The sequence below is a fragment of the Cyprinus carpio genome, chromosome B9 (genome assembly GCF_018340385.1).
Source record: "Cyprinus carpio isolate SPL01 chromosome B9, ASM1834038v1, whole genome shotgun sequence".
NCBI classification, from domain to species: domain Eukaryota; kingdom Metazoa; phylum Chordata; class Actinopteri; order Cypriniformes; family Cyprinidae; genus Cyprinus; species Cyprinus carpio.
The window spans coordinates 10,053,739-10,079,671 of NC_056605.1; the positions used below are offsets into that span (position 1 = coordinate 10,053,739).

Sequence of the window (25,933 nt, forward strand, 5' to 3'; positions counted from 1 at the left end):
GCTTTATTGAAAATTAAACTTCTATTTTTAATGAAATTATATGCAGACAATAAGCAACATGTAAAAATATAGAAATGATGGATATCCACGATTCTCACTCTTTGTACTCGAGGAACCTCTCGATTCCTGAAGTAAAAAAGATGAGAAAAACTAAACAAAATAACAGAAAGTTTTTACGTAGTGGTTTCTAGACAAAAGTTGGTATGAAAACTCTTAACTACAAAAAAAAAAAAGTATTTAGTTTAAATGCATTCGAGTGGTCTCAATTACACAAAATGACTTTGTTTCACTTATTGGAATCTCCTTAATGAAATGATTTAATGACACAACTACTGTTTTTTTTTAAACGGGCAAGTTGTCACCAAAACCAATAGCCTGGAGGAATGAGTGTAAGCGTTTACAGAGGTGCTAATGGTTGTTTACACCAAAAACTTATAAACCTTTTTTTTTTTTTTGTTTTTTTATCCACAGTACCTAACTGTTATTTCAATGTCTGTAAACAGAAATAATTGATGTGTGTTTGAAAAAGACTGTTTGTGTTGCTCTTTGTCACAACATGGATGCAGCAGCAGCATGAACTGATTCATTAACACAGGCAACGACAAACCGTGCATTCTCAACGCACGCTTCGAACACTTGACGCATTCTATGCAGAGGTGAAACAGGTCGTAATTTAGACATAGCTGAATCATTGTCTTTCAGGAATAAGATCCGCGTGGGTGTTTAAAGCGAGAGTGCGATCTTTAAAACACGATTTAATTGGTGCAGACCCTCTAATGTAAAGCTGCAAATTGTTTTGTGAGGAATAGGGCACGTTCTTGTCCCCCAACAAAGTGCGAGACCGGCAAAGGCCGTATCTTCAATCACATCCCGAACTAAGTAGAAACGTTAAAAGAAACACTTATTTGAAATAATGAAGACCGCCCACCCAGACCTTTGAATAGTAGTGTATTTTCTATAAAGTGATGAGCTAATTACTATAGTAACAGATGAAGACGTTCTGATTTATAAAGCCCTGTTCTCTGCTATGGTAGCTAAGTTCCTTTTCCATGTCCAATTATTGTGTGCATTGGCTATGTTCAGATAAAACCACCCTTAAACACCACATAATAATTCCTCCTGCAGCTGTCAGTACACATGTCTAACCTCAGGATTGTCCTGAGGGTATCAGTACAGCACACTGCTAATTTATCTCTCAAGAGGGTCCAGCATGCACCAGACCTAACTCTCGACCCTGGGTTTAGATTACTCTATTACAAGCCCTGTTATCACGTAAGACCGACAGCAATGCCTGCCGGGAATAGAAGGACTAGGTTGCTGTTTGTATTATACTAGTGTGCTCTCAATGACACCCTGAAGGTCAGTAACCTTTTAGAGTCAGTTTCACAAATCCTTCACAGAAAATCTGATGAATACTGACATATGTGCAAACTTGGACCTATTCTCAAAGGTTTGTGGACATGCTTTGTCCATTTAATCACATGACAAAAACGCGAGATCAGAGAGCACTCTTTAGAGGTTACTAGAGGAACTAATCTAGAAGCTGAATGAACTAAAACTAACATCATAAGACTTGGAACTTCCCTCATGCTGCTTGAGGGAAACATGGATCCACAATACCCCTCTTATAAAATGCACGTTCTGGCATCTCTCACTCTATTACCATCTCTCGCGTAAATGATCAGTAACCATCACCATCTCTATCCATCATTTGGGCCATAATGAACAGACATCATTAGACCCCATTACAGTGTGCTACACAAACAGCCCCCAGGCTCTTGCTCTCATCCTCCATATCGGCCTCAGTAGGGAGGAGTTCATTAGCCCCCATTGAAAGTGTGGGAATAGCAGCCAGCCATTAAGCATAGATTTGGCTCCAGTCAGGAACGAGCACAGTGTGTAGTCGACTGCCAGGCATTACTGCCCACATGGCAGACCCAGAACTCACATGGCAATGCTCAAAACGACTCCACGGTGAGTAGGGAGATGAATATAGAGATGGATTTATTCCTTCAATTGTATTCCCATCGATTCACAAGAAAAAAGAACTCTCCCGTCAAGACGGAATTAACAGACATGAAGTGAGGGTGTAATACATGTAAGAATGGATCCTCTTTGGGAACTGTCCATTGCTGAGGATTGGTTCTTCTGACGATAAAGCCATTCATATAAGAATCAAATCACTAAAGCCACATGTAAAGTATTTGTGATTAATAATTTTTAAGCAAGGGTGTAGGTTTGCTGTTGACACTGGTGGAGTTTTCCATAAAAATCCTCTTTATTAGGGGCAGATTTTTATTTAGGGCAAAACTCATAGTTAATATATTGTATAATTCACGTGAAGACTTCCTGGTGAATGTTTGAATGATGATGGCAAATAAAATAGTTGAAAGTTAATAGTTGAGATTCCAATTTCTAAGACCTGTCCACACATACATGGTTATTTTTATAAACTGAGTTTTTCCTTCTTCCATTGTGTTTGTGTGGACAGGGCCTAAGTAACAGATTTTTAACAGATTCACATATATTTAAAAAAATATTAATAATGACCAAGTCTGGTGTCATAACGTCCAAATTACAAACCCACACTTGAAAAATCAACAGTGGATAGTCACTATGTTTGCTCTATTTTAGCAAAATGCACTCAAAAAATGTTTGCAAATAGATACAGACTTTTCAGTATAACACCCAGGCCATATCAATCGATGATCTAAGCCGATCGTTAAAACCCCCAGTGTTATTATAATTAAATTACAGAAAAAGGGGTTCGACAGCAAAATGGACTGTTCATTTTCTGAAAAGTCAGAGAAGGTAAAAAAAACTTGTCCATATAAAACTAAAAACTAGCAGTCTTTGGTGAGCAAATAGACCATTTAAATTATTAAATATGCAGTAATGGTTTTTGACAGTAATCCGTGTGTGGCAGAGAGGAGAATCAAGACATAACTGGAGTTATGAACAGCTGTAGGATTAATAGTACCATCAAAGACCCATATAATACCTCCGTCAGTGGCCAAGAATTTAGTAGTAGAAACAGCTATTGTGGGTAACAGTAGCAGTAAACAACAGCAGCCGTTAACAGAAGAGTCAATGTAAGAATGTCTTTTCATCTCCCACAGGGGCTGGCTCAAGGTCTTTGGGCCATGAATACAGTGAGATCTAGAGGGCGTGCCATCCAAACAACCAGTCCCTGGCCACTCTACAGACAGAGGCCTTGGCAAACGGTCTCCAAGACCTCCAAGACAAGAGATGCCAGCAAGCAATGTTGTGTCTTGTGTGTGTGGTGAGAAAGCACACTGGACCGGATGGCTTGGGTGAAAGACCACATCTACTCACAGTGTATGATAGAGGCCAGATTCCGGACATCGACTCCTTCAGAGTGGGTTAAGACAGAGAATGAAAGGCTCTTCCTGAATGGTCTAGGCTGAGGGTTGGATTCCTATCTGTGTGTTTATTCGCAATTTGAGGATTAAGGAAGCGACATGGTTACCCTAACTATAACTATGAGTAACCAACTGCCACGCTTCATATAGTCCCCCAACCCTATAATTGTTATGTGTTTTTGTGATATTTACGTACATATATCTGGTCGTTAGCAAAGCGCTGTCTGCATCTCGTAGAGCAGGCTGCTGGTCCTTGTGAGTTCACTGAGGGTGCTCAGGTCATCATTAGGAGGCATGAGGCATTAGTTTTCACCTGGAACACAAATACACATTCCCTTATTAACGAAATGGGAAAAATACTCAAATGATTCAAATGTTTTTGATGGTATTTTAAAAGGCAATATGCAAAACATATAAACAATTAAACGCATCTGTATTTCAGAATCAGAATGAGCTTTATTGCCAGGTATGTTTACACATACAAGAAGGAATTTGTTTTTCCGGGTGACAGAATCTTCCGCAGTGCAACAGATATACAGCGACAGACAAAAAAACAAAAACAAAAGTAAATTATTTGTCACGTGTTCGTGAGATGGATTGCCAGAGGGAAGAAACTGTTCCTATGTGTCTGGTCGTTTCTGGTGCTCAGTGCTCTGTAGCGTCGACCAATGGCAACCAGTTTCAAAGAGGATGTGTGCTGGACATGTGAGGGTGTCCAGAGTGATTTTGCTAGACTTTTGCTCACTCTGGATGAGTACAGTTCGTTGAATAGAAGGGAGGGTTGTACGCAGAGATTCGCTCAGCAGGTCACGGACTATCTCTCTGTAGTCTTCTGGGTCCTCTTTGGACCAACATAGTAGTATATTTTATATAGATTTTTTTTGGTGAACTGTTTAACCGCTACTTTAAAAATGTCCCGGCTTCATTGTGTATGATTTACTCAGAGCAATGTTATTTCTTAAAGGGTTAGTTCACCCAAAAGTGAACATTGGCCTGTGATTTGCTAGGTGTATCCTAGGTGTATATGACTTTCTTCTTTCAGATGAATCCAATCAGAGTTTTCACCCAAAAGTCATAGATTCGGAAGTGAGAGAAAAGTGTTTATATTACAGTTTTAAATATGGATATTTTTTCCTTACAAAACGCATTGATTCACTACAGGAGGCCTTCATTCACACCCCGGAGCCGGGTGAGGCATGGTTGAAGTAATCAATATTATAGGTGCCTAATAATAACAAATAGCTCAGCTTAATTTCTGCCCAATAAAAATCCTGATAAAATCGGAGTTCTGGTCCCAACACTATAACTACCTGCTAAAATAATTTGGGTTTGGAATTTTGGAAATGTCCCACTGGGTTTTTCTACTGTATTTTTTAATATCCAAACAGGTTGCTGCTGATTAATATTTTTTGTTGGAAATCATGATACATTTTTTATGGATTTTAATTTATTTTTTTAGCATTTGTTTGAAATACAAATTTTGTGTAATATCATAACGGTATTTACTGTCACTTTTTAACAATTTAATGCACTCTTACTGAATAAAAGTATTAATTTAGTTAAAAACAAGTCAACATGCAACAGCCACTCTGACCCAAAACTTTTAAATGGTAGTGTAAATGGCTAATTCTAAATGTTCTCTAAGCAATCAATTAGGAATAAAATCCATCGGTTATTCTAGATACCACATTTTAAATATAGAGCCTCCCACAGCACTGCCATGGCATGGAGAGTAATGGAAACGGATCTTCCCTGTTTTCTTCAGAGGTCAGTAGGTCACTCATCAGGGTGAAGTGGGGTCAGTGTGTGCAGGTGGGATAGATTATTTAAGGCTCGCTACATTCAAACTATGACCGGATTCTACTTGCTGCAGCTCCAATAACACAGGACTCCCTCAATGCATTAATATCCAAAAACCTGCCCCGTGGTGAGACAGGATTTAAGTGTATTAGATGTTAATCATTTCTCTTTATTACTCTTTCACTCTGAGTGTGCAAGACCAGTACAAAATACAATTGCTTTGTAGAAGTAAATGTATAGGATCGGTTCAGTTTATAGATTCTTGTGCCTTAAATATTGTGCTGTGTAAGTATGTCACTGTGTCTTGGAACACAGAGCTCTATATATCTATAGTGCTTTGTTTTCAGAGGAATGACCATCACTATGTACTCCTAGAATAGTTAAACATTCTTTGCACGGACAGTTTTGCCCCAGAGAATTCCCACCGTTTCTCCTGCTGACCTTGCTCAAGTTTTCCTGCAGCGCTGGGATAGCGGTCTCGTCCCCCCCCCCCACCGGTCCGCAGAGTCAAGTGAAGGCTGCTGTGTCAGAGCTCCTCCGGAGTCGCCTGAACGAAGGCCTCACTTCCCAACAAACTGGTCCCGTCCTAGAGATGGAGAAAAAAACAAAGCCATAGTAAGCGCCTGAAGCAAGAATAAACAAAAAGAAAGAAATCAGTCAATATCAACAAAATCCATCTTGGCGCCTGCCATGGTGGCACACAACCTGCAGTCTAATGTTAAATGCAGCTCAAGAGGTGGCTGAATGAATGCAGTTTATGCTATAATTAAAATTGGCCAAAAAATGCTGGAAAAAGAAAAAAAAAAGGAAAAGAGACAGAATGTTTTAAAAAAAAAAAAAAAAAAAAAAAAAAAAAAAAAAAAAAAAAAAGAAAAAAAAAAAAAAAAAAAAAAAAAAAAAAAAAAAAAAAAAAAAAAAAAAAAAAAAAAAAAAAAAAAAAACAAAAAAAAAAAAAAAAAAAAAAAAAAAAAAAAAAAAAAAAAAAAAAAAAAAAAAAAAAAAAAAAAAAGAAAAAAAAAAAAAAAAAAAAAAAAAAGAAAAAAAAAAAAAAAGAATGGTAAAAAAAAAAAAAAAATAAAAAAAAAAAAAAAAAAAAGTAAAAAAAAAAAAAAAAATGAAAAAAAAAAAAAAAAAAAAAAAAAAAAAAAAAAAAAAAAAAAAAAAAAAAAAAAAAAAAAAAAAAAAAAAAAAAAAAAAAAAAAAAAAAAAAAAAAAAAAAAAAAAAAAAAAAAAAAAAAAAAAAAAAAAAAAATATAAAATATCTTGAGTCTTCTTGAAAAAAAAAAAAAAAAAAAAAAAAAAAAAAAAAAAAAAAAAAAAAAAAAAAAAAAAAAAAAAAAAAAAAAAAAAAAAAAAAAAAAAAAAAAAAAAAAAAAAAAAAAAAAAAAAAAAAAAGAATGATTTAAAATGTTGAATATAGAACTATTAAATGATTAAACAATGAAATGCACTTTAACATGAAACAAACCATGTAACTGAATCAGTTATTTAACAATTATGTGTTCAAAATGGCTGATTCATTCATGATGAAGCAAGTACTGACTTCAATAAATTGGTCACGGAATCATTTTACTCGAATGATTTTTATTAAAAATCGCAGATTCATTCATTGACAAAACACCAACGGTGTTCTTCTCGAGAGCTCATTAACAGTGTTATTTACGGAACTTTCTGTTATTAAAAAAAAAAGTAAATAAAAAAATTGCACTCGTGCTAATATTGTGGGGAAAGAGGGGTAACAAATTAACAACCTAGAATTATACATGTTGTTATAAATGTTGCATAATATGTTTCTCATAGCTGGTGCATTATCTTGAATTTTGGGACATTTATACTCACTTTGGTGGTTTTTTTTTTTTTTTTCCTCCTCAAATCCCTGTTAATTTTTCAGATTTTTCATTTTACTATATACCTACTAGTCTAAGTAAGTATTTTCAGCCTGAATGTCAGTCTAAATTGGCTAATTAATTTATTTCTCATGTCTAGAATTCCATTAAATCTACAGATTTCAAGTCCATGGATAGGCAACACATTCTCTGAATCATAAATTAATTCTGTAACTACTGCACATACAGTTTCTTTACAGGCAGGCTGCTGTCCTGGTTAGCCTCTGTGCAGTGCTCTTCTGACTGTGGAGGAAGAGCCGAGGGGTCTGTCTGTCTCTGTGCCCAGAATTCCTCTGCTCTCATCAGCATATCTGCAATCTGCACAGTAGCAGCTATGTCTGAAAAAAAAAAAAAAAAAATTACAGTGTGTTCCAATGTATTAATCATCTTCCTGCAAATCAGAAGTGACTGTTGTAGCAGAAGCTTAAAAAGAATTATACATTTATTAGATAAAGGGCATAGAAAAATCTTAGGTTAGAAAGAATAACACTTCCATTTTGGTTAAGCTTATTTCTTTTTCATATAGAAGAAGCGCAACAGTTTCCATCTCTACAAAATATGACAATAATTAGTGACTAAAGAGCATTTATAATATCATTGTTGGGCCATGAGTTTTCCCTGGGGCCTAATCGATTTACTCTCCTCACTCCCTCTGTAGCTGAGCCCCTGCTGTCTCTCACATTGAATGTTGGGGCCGTATTGTGATGGGCATTGAGCCCTGGCTGCAGATTTGATCCATCTGTGCTCCGACTGGGGGACGGGGAGGTGGATAATCCATCCCCCAAGAAAGGAATTGTAAGGGACCAGCCTTTTGTCTTTCCTACCAAGAAAGAGTGACACCCAAGAGAATGATTCTCCAGTTACACACATTCTCTCAGAAAGTCAGATATATATACTGCTCTCTAAAGAGACTTTAAGTGAAAGAAAGGATTCACTTTTCATCCTCTTTGGTGCTCAACCTTTCTCCCAGACATCCTTGACGTTAAGCCACGAGTCTAGAGATGAGCTATTTGATTGGAGTTGGATATGCTGAGCGTTGGGGAACGGAGATGTGGAGAGGAGAAAAAAGAAACGCCGCGAGTCTGTAGAGTCAGGAGAACGAACCCCGTAAAGGTTTTAGAATCCGAATGCGATACAAAGACTAAATAAAAGAAATCTTTGGGTCTTGAATTAATAGTTTATTTTTCTTATTCCATTGTGCAGTTTTTATTGTTTGCTGAGTTATTTAATTATTATTTATTTTTAAGGTTTTATGCTTGAAGTAACAATACGACTATTTACGAAGGGTTAGTTTTTTTTTTATATTTTTTTTTTTTGCATGCAGGGTTTTAAATAGTAGCCCTAAAGGCATATCACTTGAAACATCTCATTACATTGTTAATGCCAGAGAAAGAATGGGAAAATGGTCATAAAACCGTTATTTAGACTGGTTGTGTGCAAATAACAAAAAAATAAAAAAAAAAAAAAACCTGGGACCTCAGGGGGAAAAATGTACCAGAAACACGTTTCACATCATAAAACAGTCAAAATACATTCCTGTGCTTGATGCGATTGTTCTATATGTAGTAGTATGTGTGTGTGTGTGTGTGTGTGTGTGTGTTGTGTTACCCTGCAGATGAGTTTTTTGTTGTTGTTTTTTGTTTATTGCAAGTTGCAAATATATTTCTATATATATTCATGTATTATAGTATATATTTTTTTTTTTTGTGTGTGTGTGTGAGCAAAATCTATTTCTCATTATATTTCCCTTTAAAATCTCTTGCGGCTTCAGATAGCTGTGCAGTAGTTTTTGTTACTTAGCCATCCAGAGCCACAGGCCAGTGGAATCAGTTTCACAGACATCATAGACACAAACAGAGAAAAGACTGAAACTGAATGAATATGCCCAGCAATGAATATTCACACCCAACTGAAAGCTCTAAGGAGAGGAAGACCATCTAACACACTTAAACTCTTGGGGCACAAGTGTGTAACACATCCCTGACAACTTTGATTTCAGCTTATATTTCTGTGTGAAAGTCACACAGATGTACTATATATTCTGTAAAAATTAAGACATGTGAGCAGATTCTGCAGCTCGTTTGGTAGATTTAACACATCAACTGGTTCGATATAGCAAAAATATAATATTTGTTAAGTCTTTTGAACAACAACGAATTGATACACATCTCACCACCTTTTGCTCTGAACTTAACGAATACTCACTATATACTATTGATTGTAATTGCCACATAAAACAAAAAAAATAGACCCATTTAACATTGATTGCATTATGAATAAAGCAATAAACAGGGTTTTAAAACGTAAGTTGATGTGTTGAGATATATTTTGTTGTAAGGGCCTCATATACTGAAACTGAGATGTCCAGACCGTGAAGGTTTCGGTACGATCCATGAATCATTACACCCCTAATCATAATACATTGCAAATGGGGAAAAAATAAATACAATTATTATATATAGCTAACAATAGAGTATAATGATTGTTATTATGATTAAGTTTGCAATATCTTTATTATTACATCTAAATACTATTATCAATTTACAATAGATTATTCTTATTAACAGTTTAAAAAAAAAAAAAAAACTTCATGTGAATGTTTTAAGTAATAACAGGGATTACAAAAAGTTGATTTTATTATTCTCTAATTATTTCTTTCTCTCCTCTCATATTTTTTATCAAAATCAGGTCACTGAAAACCTTGTATTGGTGACCACTACTGCGTTTTTGTTGTGTGTTTGTACCTGAGGGCTTGTCGGTTGCGTTCATACGAGTAGGATCTGCATGTGCTCAACGCTGGCTCACAATGTGGGTCTGTAGGGAACAATAAACACCATTAACAGATACCACATCTGATAAGAACCTCAAAGATAGTCTATAATGATGTAGGTCACATTTACAGACGTCGGCATCCTCGCTCTGTATTCGCATCCACAACATCGGCTCCAGATCAGCTCCGCTCGTGCCTCCATCACAACATATGCAACACCTCACATCACACGCCTGCACCATAACACACTACTTATCTACATGGGTGTTACTTTTTCTTTTTATTTCTGAAGGTGCATCTGCTTGCTTTACACACACACAGACAGGCACTATATCACTGTGTTTCAGACTGGAGTTGTGCAGCAGAAGTGTGTGTGCCTGTGTACATACTATCATGACCGTGAAAGCATGTTTTTGATGTATACGTATTGTAGTGTTCCAGTATCAACTCAAAAACAGCATAGGGATTACATACAACAGAATTACTTGCCCGAATGGCTGACTTCATGTAACTGGCACTCTTACCGGTTAAAGTTAAGTGTGTAATTTTTAAATACATCCATTACGTATACTTAGGTGGACATCCAAAACGTCGTTTCACCGAAAACATCGTGACCGACCGACGGCGTCTGCAGTTTGCATGTGCATCTTTGACCGCTGAGTGGCGCTTCTAGTTCACAAGTTACGAACAGCGCATCAAACACATTTATCCGCACATAGACGCAGCTGCCTCTCCCGAAGTGTCTATATTGACTGCAGCGGGGAAAAGAAACAACAAAATATTGAGGATATTTCACAGATGAAGTTTGTCCTTATGAAGATTTATGTGCGTTTCTTAAAGAACGATCTGCATCCATCAGCTCTGGAGTCCTATTCACAGCCTCAGCTGCCTGTGCGTATCCGCTCGTGCCTCTACCAGCATAAACATAGTTTTAGACACCTCACATTCAGTCAGGGTGGGCTCACATACAGACAAATACTTATCTACATTTGTTTTACTTGTCTTTTTATTTCTGTAAGTGTGCATCTGCCTTTTACACATACACAGACCCAGGCACTATATCACTGTGTTTCAGACTGGGTTGTGCAGCAGAAGTGTGTGTGACTATTATTTTATACTATGTATGATGATGAAAGCATGTTTTGATGTAATGCGTAATGTGTATGTGTGTCCAAAATTAACTCAAAAAACAGCATTAGGGATTAAATACAACAAATAATTTAAAATGTCTCCGTTTTTCATAATTATTAGGCCTACTTCTGCTTCTTTTGTGACAACCTTAGTGCATATTCGGGCGTGGAATATATAAGGCTGGATTATAGGCCGGCAATCCTCCCTTTGCGCCACCTTGCGGAGTGTCGCGAATGAATTTTAACCACGCACCCTGCTTTGCAGTTTTAACGCCGCGGCCCTGCGGGCGGCGGTTACGCACGGCGGTATTACCCAATTTTTTGGATGTCTAACCTACTGTAGGCATCCATCCATCCAAGAAAAAAGGAATATAATATAAATGAATGTCAAAAAGCAAAACCTGGGTTTATTTTTAATTTATCCATCCATAGTCGACTCTCTATCTAATGCATCCATATTACCTATCTATCCATCCATCTATCCATCCATCCATATCTAACTAGCCATCTATACATCCATATATGTTATCAATCAATTAAAAAGACATAAAATATAAAAGTCAAATTTCAGAAGCAAACCTGGGGTTGCTTTTAAGTTAATCTTTTGTGAAGCTCTTCATGGCTAAAGTTCATATCAGAGAGAGAGAGAAAAAAAAAAAAAAAAACCAAAAAACAGTCTTGAAACCCTCTGAACATGCATGAACTGTGAGTGAAACTGTGCTGCTTGTATGAGAGGCAGAAAAGCCTAAGATCAGGACAACACAGTCAATCAGACACATGCTTGTGCCAGCTCTTTATTTTAGTCGTTTCTCATAATATAATCCAAAGGTGTTACTTCAACCGTGTTTTAAACATTGTCGGAGTGGCTTTTTAAAAAATCAAGGCTTTTGTTTAAGAAAACAGGTCGCCCCACTACATAGTGGCTGGTACACAGCACATATTTATCACCACCGTGCCAAATAAATGTGCATTTAATGGGTGGTTGGTCGTAATACTCGAAAATATGCGCACATAGACCTGATTTACAGTGCTCTCCAGTGGTTATACACTGCATGTACTGTACAATGTTTTCCAGCTGTTCATATGGTGGTGTTGCTGAATGCTCAGTCTGAAGTGAATCTCTTGTGACTGCCAGCACTGGCAGCTTCTCTACAGGATGCCACACAACCATCTGCCGGTGCTGAGACCACTGACCATCAATGTGCTTCTGTCTGTGATCTGTGTGTGTGTGAGTGTGTGTTTCTAGAAAGATTCGGCCCCTGCCCTGCCGCAGATGAATTATAGATAGATGGTCGAGAGAAAACATCTCTCTAAGTGTGTTTATTATTTTGCGAGTGTGTGGTGGGTGTGTGATACTACAGATCAAACACTAGTCACTGCAATCCTCAGCCCACCCTCCACTTACACATACGAATTAGCATTTGGTATTTACTACAATTCTTTTTGGACAAGTGCCGAATGTCTAAATTGTCATTGTAACAGTTTTGAAGTACCTTGAGAATATGGAATGATACACTGAAGATAGGAACCATTCAGTACCATGATATTGCATTTATGATTATGATAAAGTCATATCTACCACAAGCCACAGGAGTTTTTGATGTAACTGTCAGCAAATATAAGTAGAAGAGTATTGTCTGTGCACTCTCTCAATCGAAGTCTCTAGCACCTGGTAGGTCCTGTGTAGACCTTTCTCATACCCAAAATGGCGTTTTGAATTTAAAAGTACTGACCACAATCCAATAAATACTGTAATCTGCCACCAAAATAACGTCCACGAATTTGCTTTCAATACAGGTCAAACATCGTTTAGGGTCACTAAGAATTTTTTTTTTTTTTTTGTATGTTTTTTTTTTTTTTTTTGTATTTATTTTGTGTTCAAAAAAAATTAATTAATTTTGTAAAAATGGTTAAGTTAAACTGTAATTGTATTTTATAGCTTTTATTCTTTTTTTATTTTATTAATCTTATTAGCATTTTCCCCACAAGAAACTTTGCATTCACATCATGTGAATGGAAAAAATATACGATTTTTTTTTTTTTTCTTGCGCTTTCGGTTTGAGTGAAATAGCAAACAATATCTCAGGCTGGAACAAAGTACTATATGTGGGAGAACACAAAATAATTACGCCACGCGTATGAGTATTTTAAGGACATACTATAGTTCATATGTTTTATAGTGTCGCCACCGTCATTGGTCCATAATTAGGAGCTTCCCTGTAAGTTTTGGAACTCCAACGACCACGCCAGTCGGTTTGGTAGTAACACAGGATAATGAAAAGAAAAACTAAACCATACGCTAGACTGCAAATGTACTAACTAAGTCCTGAACCTCAGAAAAGAAAGAGGAGTGGAAAAAGTAAAACAGAAAGGTGTGTATGTAGGCAAGAGTATCCTGAGGGACCAAAAGAACAAAGGAGAAGAAGGAAAATTCTCTTCATCAGCAACCTGAAACATTATCAAATATTTGACCATGTCAGCAGGTTCATCCTTTCCTCTAGAAATCAATCTCCTCTAGTGCAAGCACTGTAATTCAACTCATATAAAACACATTAGTACTTCATGTGATCCTCAAAGCTAGAGTCAATCTGGCTGAGAATTGGTAAGATCAATGCAATGATGAAGCGTCATTAATCAGAAACAGGAAGGGAGGGTGAATTAATGAACTGAATTTGGTCTACGATAACTCTAATATCAATACATTCCACTGACCGTGAACAGCAATCTGATAAAATGGCTTTAACGCAAAGGCAAATGAAATATCCTGCATATTACACTCATGCAAATTCAAATTAGCCAGAACATTTGTTTTGTCCAGGTCAGCAGCCTTTTTGATGGCAAGTGCTACAGAAGTAAACAAACAAAAAAAATAAATAAATAAATAAATGACTTTTATGGTATACATTTGTTTATCTGTATAGCACTTCAAAATAATGATAAAAATTAATTTATTATGTTAAAATAAAACTTTTGTTTATTTGAATAACACTATGGATTAACGGATGTTTTATGCGTTTATTTTACTTCTTTTAGCTTAGCATCGGGTAAATACTTTTGAATAGTAACGATAAAAATTTTTATTAATTTATTTACATTTAATTATGTAGTGCTATACACACGGAAATGTTTTAAACATCTGTTAATTAAATTAATTTTCTAAAAACAGTTTCAAAATTTCTAGATTTGATTTTTGTTTTATTTAATTGCATAGCACTTCACAATTAATATTACTGTATTATGTAATATTTAATTTGTTTTTGTTTTGCTTTTTTTATTAGTACTACAAATGAAAAGTAATATTCATTTATTTTACATTTGCTTAATTAAAGGAAAGAATTATCGCAAAAGACAGGTTGCCATACAAATTACATTATATTAATTTGCAGTGCAATTTAATAATTTTTTGAAATGATAATTTAATCAATTTTAAATGATAATTGAAATTGAATTGAAATTTAGTTTAGTTTAGTAACGTAGTCCATATTAGAACCACCTGCCCCAGCAGAATTTCGAAAGTCAGCGTCCATCATGAAATAAGTAATGCCCCGTAATGATATGTACCTGCCCGTATTTGGCAGCCAGATGTAATGGTGTCCAGAAGCTGTTATCAGACACCTGGACTTCTGCCCCGCTCTCCAGCAGCATGGACACCACCTCCTTATAACCACTGGCACTGGCGATGTGTAGCTGCAAACACAGACACACACGTCACATGTGTTGAGACTTCCGATTCAAATCACCATCTGTACACATTTCACAGACTGTGCTATATTTAGAGATCAGCCAACCGTTACACATTTCGGTACTGATGTATTTTCTCACCAGCGTGACCCCATCATCATTTTGTTGATTGACACTGCCCCCGCTGCTGACCAGCTGCCTCACGTCAGACAGCATGGTGGATGAGCGCTGGGTCTTCATCTGTGCCTAGAGCTCATGTTCCACGCCCCCTGACAAACACAAGGCCGACAGTGTGAAGAAGTTGAGAAGCAGATGATGTGGACAGGACAGGAGGATTTCAGGGACAGAAGTCACATGAACAGAGCTCTTGTGTACGGGATCAGACAAGATGGGATCTCTCATTGTCCTCATTTTGTCTCAACTGGAGGATGTGTTTCAAATGTCTGAGGCAACAATCATCTCCACTTGCAAATAGTGCTCTATTAGACAAAGCAGATCAGATCAGTATAACAGAAGTTGAGGAGTAGGGCCGTTCTGCGATTGATGTGAGAGTCTTGACTGACTGTAACGGATAAGCAACGACGGTCTTAGTGGCAGCAAGCCCAGAGCAAAGTGTCTGTTTCACTGGACCTCACTGATTGATTCGCGGCTAAAGTATACTCTTACTGAATCCGCATGTTGAGCTGACAGAACGGGATGGCTGTTAACAACGACACGGCTGAATGGTAGGACCCCCACTATATATACAATTCAGTCAGTAGAAATATACTTTGTGCGTCAGTTGGCAGTCACGTGCTTTTGTTGTTTACATGTGTGAGCAATGGGAACACGGTAACACACAAAAATCTATACCAGAATGTGTCCTACACCAGACAAGATGAAAAAGAGCTGCTGCAAGTTTTTGTCTGTTTTTACAAAAAAAAACAAAAAAAAAAAAAAAATCCACCACAGAGCAGAGGATTTCTATTCCATCTAAACATTAAACATTTAAAATAAAATAAAATAAAATAAAATAAAATAAAATAAAATAAAATAAAATAAAATAAAATTATTAACCTTTTTTATTTACTTTTTTTTTTTTCTTTTTTTTTAAACAGGTGTATGCATTTGAAACAAACAAAGAGATATAAAGAAAAGAAAAAAGTAAATTGGGGTCTTCTGATTGATTTGCGATTGGACATTGATTGATCGATTGATTGCTCAAGACCGCATTACATTGTTCATAAAAGACATTTTTAAGGTTATAAAATATTTATATTTTATATAAATGCTTTTCTTTTAAAAATTAAAAAAAAAAAAAAAAAAAATGTATAACAAAAATATTAACCACCATAAATGTTCTCAACATTGATAATAATATTTTCTAAGCAGCAAATCATCATATTACAATAATTTCTGAAGGACCATATCACACAAATTCAGCTTTGCATCTCAGGAATAAATTACATTTTAAAATATATTAAAATAGATTTATTTTAAATTGTAATAATATTTCACAATATTACAGTTTTTGCTTCATTTTTTATCAAATAATATCACAATCGACCCCAAACTTGTAAATGGTACGTTAGTATACATTTTATACTACAACTGATAAATAAGAACCAAACAATGAAGGATCCTAACCATTTCTCCTCCAGGTGTCTGATGAGGATGAAAACAAAAAAAAGCTGCCTTTTCCGTCCCCTCGTGGGCGTAGTCGAGTGGAATGTTCCCGTTCTGACATCCTTCAGGAGCACGTTGACTCCAGCCTTCAGACGAGGTGTGAGATGGAGAGGAGGGGGGAGGGGAGATGGCAGTGAGATAAAGCAACAACAAGACATAACACAAATGTTGTCCCTCTTACTGCCCCATTCATCAGTTCTGCAAATCGATGATAAACACTTTGCCAATGTATCCCACTTTCTCAGCATTCCCCAGGCACCCGAGCTCAAGGATGAGCTACATTAACAGAAAATAGTGCGTTAACTAACTTCATTAAGATAAGGGCGAGGTTAATAGGGTCTCTGGTTCGGTGGTCGAGTGTTTGGGTGGCAGCGGGAGATGTGATTTATGAGCTCGGGTCCCCCACCCCGGTCTCTGGGGAGATGACCAGACTGTGATACGACTCTGCACGAACGAGCGAAAGCATGACGGCCAGGGATTACACCATGAATAGCTAAATTTCGTTAGCAATGAACACAATCGAAAAACACATAGATCAGAGGTCAATCAAATAACACTAGATCTGTAACTATAGACAAGAACACCGCAAGAAACAACCACCTGTCAGCGTACCACTTCAGTACTGTAACAGTTTGTTATAGTATTTGACATTGAGGGTCATCAAACATGTCAAGATCACCACTGCACACTGCAAATTATTTTTTTTTTTAAATAAATAAATTTACTCTCTACAGTAATACAATCACTTGTACACTAAATATTAAACAATAAATGATAAGATAGATAGTAGATAGATGATAGATAGATAGATAATAGATATATAGATAGATAGATAGATAATAGATAGATATATAGATAGATAGATAGATAGATAGATAGATAGATAGATAGATAGATAGATGAAACTCTCTTTTTTGGGTCACAATAAACCAGTAGCTTTGATGTCATCTATATGTAACATTTAGGATGACAGTCTTATTCTACTGGGAAAACTGAAATAAAAATATTCCTTGTTCAGAGCATCTCTCCACAATTTTGACTAATCTGTATTGCCCAAGTAGTCCAACACTGTGTGAAAGAAACTTAAGGCTACTCTGGTTATTTAATCGTTCCAACTTACAATTTCAATCAAGAAATACGTTAGGCTAAACCCGTACTTTAACCAAGGTCTGTTACAATGCTTTAAATACAGAACTGTAAGTGTCACTAATGCAGGTACAAACTAAGACATGCTTAATTAGCAGTGCTGTGCTCCAATCAAAAAAAAAAAAATCATATTGGTACAAAGACCTTTATTATCTGCACTAAACTCAAGCAAAGGAGGGAGGCATGACATTTACAAATACAAAACCAAACTCAGCAGCAAATCACTGCATGAATTTACAGCTATCTCTTCATAATGGCCTGCTTGTAATTAAAGCTGCAAATGGCACGGTCTCCACTCTGACTGGCTGGAGTATAAAGGCCATTGTGACATCAAATCTGCAGCTTATTGTCTCTTTTCTTTCCCAGCATGCATTTTTAATCCACCATCCAGGCACATTCAGACTGTGGAGGTTGTGTCAATCATGCAACGAGGTTAGTGTAGGTTAATAGAATGTATTATTAACATTAACAATCAGCAGCTCCTTTGTCTGAATTTATGAGCGATGACTTTTGGGACACATACCCCCACAAACACACACACACACACTTAAAGCTCCAGAGAGTGCTGACGGATCTGACAGTGTGCCACAGGAGCCGTGTCATGACCTCCTCCCTGACGATCTCATGCCACAGGAATCACAACAGAGTCCCTGACGCAATACACCACAGTCCTCCAACTCACACTGGGGACACATGAGGACATGGGGTGTGTGTGTGTGTGTGTGTGTGTGTGTGTGTGTGTGTGTGTGTGTATGAGTGGAGATCCATCGTGTCCGTCTGGCGTGGAACTGTTGATTGTGTGTGTGAATTGATTAGGCGGGGTTCAGTGTGAAGGAGATGTTGGTCTGATAAGGACCTGATGAAGATGTCAGCATCACCTCTTCTGATCGACCAACTGTACCGTGTCCTCTGTGACACTTTGAGAGTCCTGAATACTAACAACCAACACACACACCAGATTTTGCAATCCTTTGCCCTTTACCCCGCTATTACAACTAATTCTCACACATTTTTTGGTGATAGAACTAAACTAATATAATCAGAAGCAGGAATCTGCCAGTGTGTTTAAACACATAAGAAATTTGCCTTGGTGACAGGAGCCTCCCTGAGAAAAATGTATACAGCAATAATTGAAGTTAACCGAAAATTAGATATAACACTAATAATAAACAGAATAGACAACAAATAACAAAAATAAATAAATAAATCTATATGTCGTAAAAAATATATAGAGATTACATGATAATATAATATAATATAATATAATATAATATAATATAATATAATATAATATAATATAATATAATATCCATTCAAAAGTCTGGGGGCAGTAGTTTTTGTTTGTTTGTTTCTTGTTTGCTTGTTTTGTTAAGAAGTGTCTTGTGCTCATGACAGGCTCCATGTTGTATGACAATGAACACAAATAAATAATAACAAAAAAGTAATATTGTTGAAACTGTAATATACAAACTTTTTTCAATTGCAATATATTACACTACTCTAGGCTTACAAGTAATAAGTGTAATATTACCAATTATAGGCTACTACAGCATTATAACATTTAATCTCCAGATTATTCATCATACCATAGGTTTAGTCTGAAATGTTGAAAGCTATGTGACCCAACTGTTACATTGAAATAGCAGTCACAGCACGTGAATTAAAGTTTGACTTACTTTTTACTGTATTACCCACCAGTATTAACTTTTTGAATGTTTAGATTACATGTAAAGAGTTTGTGCATTAAATGCATACAAAATAAATAAATAAATAAAAAATGATTGAGTGTTATAGGCTAGGCCTAGTTCTAACACATATTTTGGCACTATTGACAAATTAATGTCACAAATGAGTTTTAAAACTTACATTTAATAATTCACAGATGCATTTTAGCTGGTCATGAATACTTATCATAGACTGTGATACGTATTTAGTTATCTTTCCGTTTTTTTTCTTTAACACTCTTTTCCCCTGTAAAACAGAACCCATGACATCCAAATTTTACGTGTTCCACGAATTACGAAATTGGTCACTTTTTTGTGATTCGTTCCTTTTGTATTAATTAAAATGTGTAAAAATATAAATAATTACACCACGTTTTTAAGAATAATAATAACACTGATAAGAATACTTTTTTGCACGAGTCTCGGGATGCTGGAGATTGGGGGAATCCATACAATGGGAAGAAAATAATAATAATAATAATAATAATAATAATCAAATAAATGATAATACAAATTAATTGGACAACTCAATAGAGCCCACACTTAAGACTTTTGTACTTTAATTAGATATGTATTGACATATTCCTTCCCACCCAAACCCCCCACCCCAAAAAACAAAGACCCCCCCATGTTACCTTTTGGTACAAGTTCCTTTTGTATGTCAGAAGAACTCATCTGTGTGCAGCTTTGACCACCATTTTTCTATAAGACAGAAAACCTCTGATTAGGCTACTTGTACTGTAAGACAATCCATGAGGGGATTATTAACGCAGAAGCATGTATGTCACAGCCTTTGGGTTATTTTTTGTAAAAAATAACATTTAATCAACTTAGTCGTAGTTATTATTGCAGTGAACAAATGTGTTTTTGTTACCCTTAGCAATTTTTATGTGAGAGTTGAAAAATAAACTGATATTAAATTTTGCAGTAATTTAGGATATTCCACATCAAAAAGGAGAGCGTCACTGGCAGTTCAAGTTCATTATAAAAAAAAATTTTTTTACAAAAAAGTTGACACGTGGAATTTAGACCCAGATCTGTACATCTGCATTGTTTACTCACAACTCTCTTACCTTTTCTGACCAACTTGGGGCCTTGTAGTCTCTACTGATGACCGCGGTTAATCTGGTATGTTATATGATGGCGACAGTGCGGCTGATCCAGGACAGTTTTGAAACCATTCAGGTACAATATGTTCTTAATGTGACTCATTATAAACATATTACAAACAGCAAGTTTTAAAAGGCAGCTTTAATCCCCTTTTTTGTACCTTCATGACTTAACGACCACGACATCGCATACAAGTAAGATTATTTATGCTTTTGATATGAAATGATGCAGGCTACAAGTATGCAATTGAAGTACATTCACTCATTTAACTTCGTGTCTGGCTCTAATGCTAAGTGGAGTGTTCATCTCAAAAAGTCTATCATTTGATGTGGTTGTAAAGACGTTCTCCGACTAAATAAATGGACTTCTTGTCCAAGAAAAAAACAAGACAGAAGCAGCGGTTGTGAGTTGGATTAGTGTAGCCTGGCCCCCGCCCCTGGGTTGATTGCGTTAAATATGTTTAACGCGTTACACTCGAAAAAAATGAATCACCTTTCGTTATGCGTTGGTACGGTAAAGCACTCATGCATAAAGATCAGTATGAGAACACTGTTTTCTTTGCACTACAATAGAAGCAAACACAAAATTATTTGCATGATGCAGCTGATTATTTTTATCGTCGCGAGAAGTGAGGCGAGTGAAAAGGCATTTCTGTCTTGTGTATGTAAGCCCAATATGGAAAAAGGAACTTGCTTTAGTCAAGTTAATCGCTTTTTCAGTGTATCTTGGTCACGTCCGTCTTTTTAACCTTTATTATTTTCCGCTTTTGTGCGCCTTTGCTATGTACTTTCATTCAGACATTTTGCAGCTATGCATTCTAGCAATGAGTGGTGGCGTAAATTATAAAGTAGTCCGGCCCAATCAGAGGCCCCTGCACACGGAGGGCCTCTGTTCATTAATACATATGGCTGCTGAGTATTCACAGCAAGTAACTGAAAGACTGGTCATCATAGGTTGGGCAGGCAACCATAAACGGTGTCATAAATAGGGGGTAAAAATACACTAACTTGTGTCATGCCTTTCCAGTACACTCATTTGAGGGCAGCAAAGGGTTAACAGGCTGACTTCCAGGACTCTTTCAACCAATCTTGTATTATGAATGAATAATAATAGTTATTGGTGGCCCGTCTGTCACGGGATAAGTGTTAGCATGCAGCGGGGCTAAACGTGTATTTCGACTTCTCGCAGTGTTGCCTATTGATCCTTTCTCCCCATCACTTCCTTTTTTCATTCACTTTCATTTAGAGACATTGTGGTTGGCAAGCAAGGATCACAAGAAAAAAAGCAGAGTGAACTCCGCACACACACACACACACAGGTTAGTAGAGTTCAAGCTCAGGTGTGCTTCAAAGGCCACAGTAACTGAATCCTGACCAGTACAGAGGATGCAGAGCGAAACGCCGAATCATGTCAACAAAGAAACCAGATTAAACTCCTCCCGATAAAGTGAAAAACAACAGTGACTCCTTCCTCGACTGCACCAGGAAACAAGGACAATACGGTAACATAATTACATCTAATCTACATGATGGCTGCTGCGTCCCATTACAGGGCTTGAGTCCACAGGCTTCATTGCCTTCGTTAAATTTAATCTGTTTATGATAATAGGCTAATAGCAATGAAAGTAAATGAGAACACAGTGCATTTTCTACAAACTAATATGGCAAACTTTAGAACATCTGCATGGTTCACTGACCGTGGATTCAGCGTTCAACACCTTTTACCTTTTTAAAACTACTCAAGGACTGTAAACAGGTATTGACAATTTTCCACTTTTTCCACTTTCCGATTCTTACTTACGACACTTTTTTACCCTCCTCACTGACCCGTACAACCCATCTTACAAGGAAAACAAGCAATTAACTCCCTTTATGATTGAAGCTTGTTGTGTATCCACATGGGAAATTGTAACAAGCTACTGCAGTGACAATTTACTGTTGTTTTGGTGAATCTTTTTCACACAGAAAGAAAATTTGGTTTTGCAGAACTTATTTTTACGGTATGTGAACTTAACATGTACTTACAGGTGTACCTACCTAAGAAAGTACTGGTAATATAAGGTACCCTACTTGTACGAATGGGGGGGTAATGGGTTAGCCCCTATATAGGGGTAGGGGGGTTCATTGGTTCGGTTAGTAACCTAGTTATTGTAATTAGTATTAAGTACATAGTACGATATAGTAAACAGGACTGTAAAATAAGTCTACAAAAATTCAGATTCATTCAAAAGATTCACAATTAAGTTATGTAAAAGATTTCACCACAGATTTTGCAACGGGTTCAGTTTGGCCATTCAGAACATTAGGTTTGAAAGTGACTTGTGTTAGCTGTAAGCTTCAGACATTGTCTGTTGTCAATATTATAGCAATGGACTTTTGCTCGTGAAATGTCACTAATGTGACTTTGATGTCAATATGAAAACGCGGACACTGATTTGTTAATGTGGGATGTCAACACTATTGCTGCACCTGTTCAACTTTTTAAGCATCGAGTTCATGTTGATGGCTTAAATAGACTGAGGTGAACAATTGTAGGACCCTATAATCTGTTTTTTATTTTTTTCCTGAAATCTGTTTCATTATTTTTTCTTCTTCAAATTCCATTTTTTTTTCTTTCTGATTTTCCATTTTTTGTTTTTTTCCATTTTTTTTTTCCTTTTTTTTTTTTTTTTTTTTTTTATTTTTTTTTTTTTTTTTTTTTTTTTTTTTAGGTTTTCTATTTAATCAATAATTGAATTAAAAGTTTTAAAAAAAAAAAAAACTTTATTTTTTTTTTTTTTTCTTTTCGTCCCACCATGAAAAATGTTTTTAAGTTCCTCAATTTCCATTTTTATTTCTAACCAAACCAGTGTTTTCAATCATTTTCTGATTTTCCACATTATCCGTTTTCATTAAATTTTACTAATCTGAAGCACGTCTAATTATTGATTTTATTAAAAAAAAATAATTTATTATTATTATGGCTTTTTTTATAAAACAGAAATACTGTGTGTATTTACATTTTCTGGAAATAACTTCTGGTAAAAATGGTTCTGGTAAATATTTTTTATAACATATAATTTTAGATAAGTAGCAATTCTATCATAACTTAACTAGTAGATTTTGGGTCACAGTTTTCCTTCCAATTAAGAAAAAACACCAAACTTTTATTTTGGACGGGTTGGTGTGAAGAACATTCCACATTATACAGTAAATTCCATTTTTAATGACTGATTCCGTGATTCCAACCCCATCAATCCAACGTTTTCTGCCCAAAGAAACATAGTGCCCCTACATTGCTCACAACTGAACAAAGTATAATATAGTTGCTTAAAAAGCCATCCTGTGTGTGTGTGGTTGAACTCCAAAAAACTGACACAAATCTACATCACTCCATGTTAAGAGAACATGACTCTACTTGAAGGTATTTTTTCCAAATACTAAAGTAAATAAAATATTATGCAGTATAAAAGCCATGTCTTTTTATTTGGAACATTAGTAGCAAGGACATCCTTTTTTCCCATACGTCAATTTAATTAGTTTGGTTTCTTCTTCAGGAAGTAATCCTCATAGGATGACAAGCTAATGACCCTTTACCTAAAATGCAATTTCTTATCTAAATGAAATGAAAACGAGTCGTGATTGGCAGCCTAACATCGTACCCTCCTAAACCTTCCTCTGCAATCCCACAAAAAGAGTTGTTTGGTCCACACTTTGGAAGCATGATGCAGTCCAAAATAGGGGAAGGAAAGAGAGAGAGCCAGCTGAGACAGAAGATGCGATTTTGCTAGCCTGAAGTCTGATTGTGTGGTGGGAGATTCTTTACCTAAGCACTGCATATTGCACAGCAGAGATAAGACCTTAACAGGCAGAGACAACACAGCCAATGAGACACAAAAAAATAAAAATTTTTTAAAAAAATGAGTCCTGAAATATAAACAGTTTGCATTAAAAAACCAGCATATTAGTGAAGGAAATGGTTGGTGTTAGTTTCAGAAACCTTGCAAAAAAGAAGAAACAATTTTAATTTTGCATTAATGAAAGATGTGAATCCTATTATTATTATTATTATTATTGTTGTTGTTTGTTGTTGTTTGTTGTTTTGCAACGTGACATTATTTTCATGATAGATAGATTAATTTACTATTATAAGGTTAATAATTATGGTAACACCTGTTACTTTTAAAAGGATATATTCTTCCTCGCCATTAACTAGTTCTTATTAGCATGGATATTACAGCACATTAGGCTGTTTATTAGTACTATAAAGCCCCATATTAATGCCTTAATTCTGCATGACTTCTATTCTAGATCCCTTAATCCGACCCCAGAACCTAAACTTAACAACTACCTTTATAAATATTAGAAGCAGCAAACCAGAAGTTTATTGAGTTAATGTGAATAAGTGTTCCTTATTCCTAAAGTGTTACCATATTAATTTATAAATATACTATTTATTGTTGTTAATTTATGTTTGTTCAGAATACATAAGTGTAAAATTTACACAAAAAAGTTTCAAAAAATCAATTACCCGTAATACTAGAATCATATAAAACTCTTTCTGGATGGTGAATGAGATTGATGAGATGATATATATCTATAAGATTCGATATATCTTGCAAAAACTACTGAGACTTAAATGGAGTCAAAAGACACCGCAATACTGCTGGCAAAGTAATACGGAGATCTAAAATTTGTATGCCATAGCAACAACAACAACCCTTTCTCCAAAGGTTGACATCACCCGCAGAGCAGAGGCAGAGAGAAAAGAGTTTAAAGGATCTTGCTTGAGAGGAAAATCCTTGTTTTTTTTTTTTCCTTCTTTCCTTTCCTTTCTTTTTTTTTTTTTTTTTTTTTGTTTTTTTTCTTTTTTGTCTTTTTTTCCTTTTGTTTTTTTTTTTTCCTTCTTACCTTATCCTCAATAAATTCCATAACCAAACTGAGAGCTGTTGTTTAATTCACCAATTTCTGTTCTAAACAAAAACAGCTAAACCCAAATAAATGAGATGTCAGTCAATTCACACAGCTACGCTATTTTTTTCTCTTTCTCCCTTGTCTGAACCCCTAAAAAACCTCAAAATCGAGTAATATTCACGTAACTATAGATGAATTGCTTTGAATAGTTAGATGGCAATCAATGCAGCTTCCATTCAATTTATCATTGTCAAAATGTCAAAATATCAAGAACATATGATGCAAAACAACAATTTTGATTTCCACCAGAATCTTTAAATCCCAGCTTGATATTATTTCCTCATTTGTCCATCAGTGGAAAAATGATCACCGGTGTGTGTTTTTTATATCAGAAAGATTATAATGTAACCAAGCCGAAATAAAAATAAATGTAAATCTATCCATATCATATATCTCTCTTCGCAAAAAAAAAAAATGGCGGGCTCATTCTCCTCAAATGCTACTGACGTTAGAAAAGTGTATAACAATATCGCATGTAACTTTAGACACGGTCCCTAAATTTGAGACTCTCGAACGTACAACGACAAGCCAATGTTATAGAAACATGATTGGACAATCGTAAGGCATTTGTTACTCACAACTCTCTTTATCCTTTTCTGCCCACTTCGGGGCCTTTGTAGCTCTACTGGATGACCTGACAGAGTCTAAATCGGGTATGTGAGATGATGGGACAGTGCTGGGCTGAT

At 35.8% G+C, this 25,933-nt stretch overlaps 1 pseudogene; it reads right to left on the minus strand.

Moving 5' to 3' along the window:
• LOC122138458 overlaps positions 1–25,933 on the minus strand; it is a 119,589-nt pseudogene that overhangs the window by 79,880 nt on the left and 13,776 nt on the right.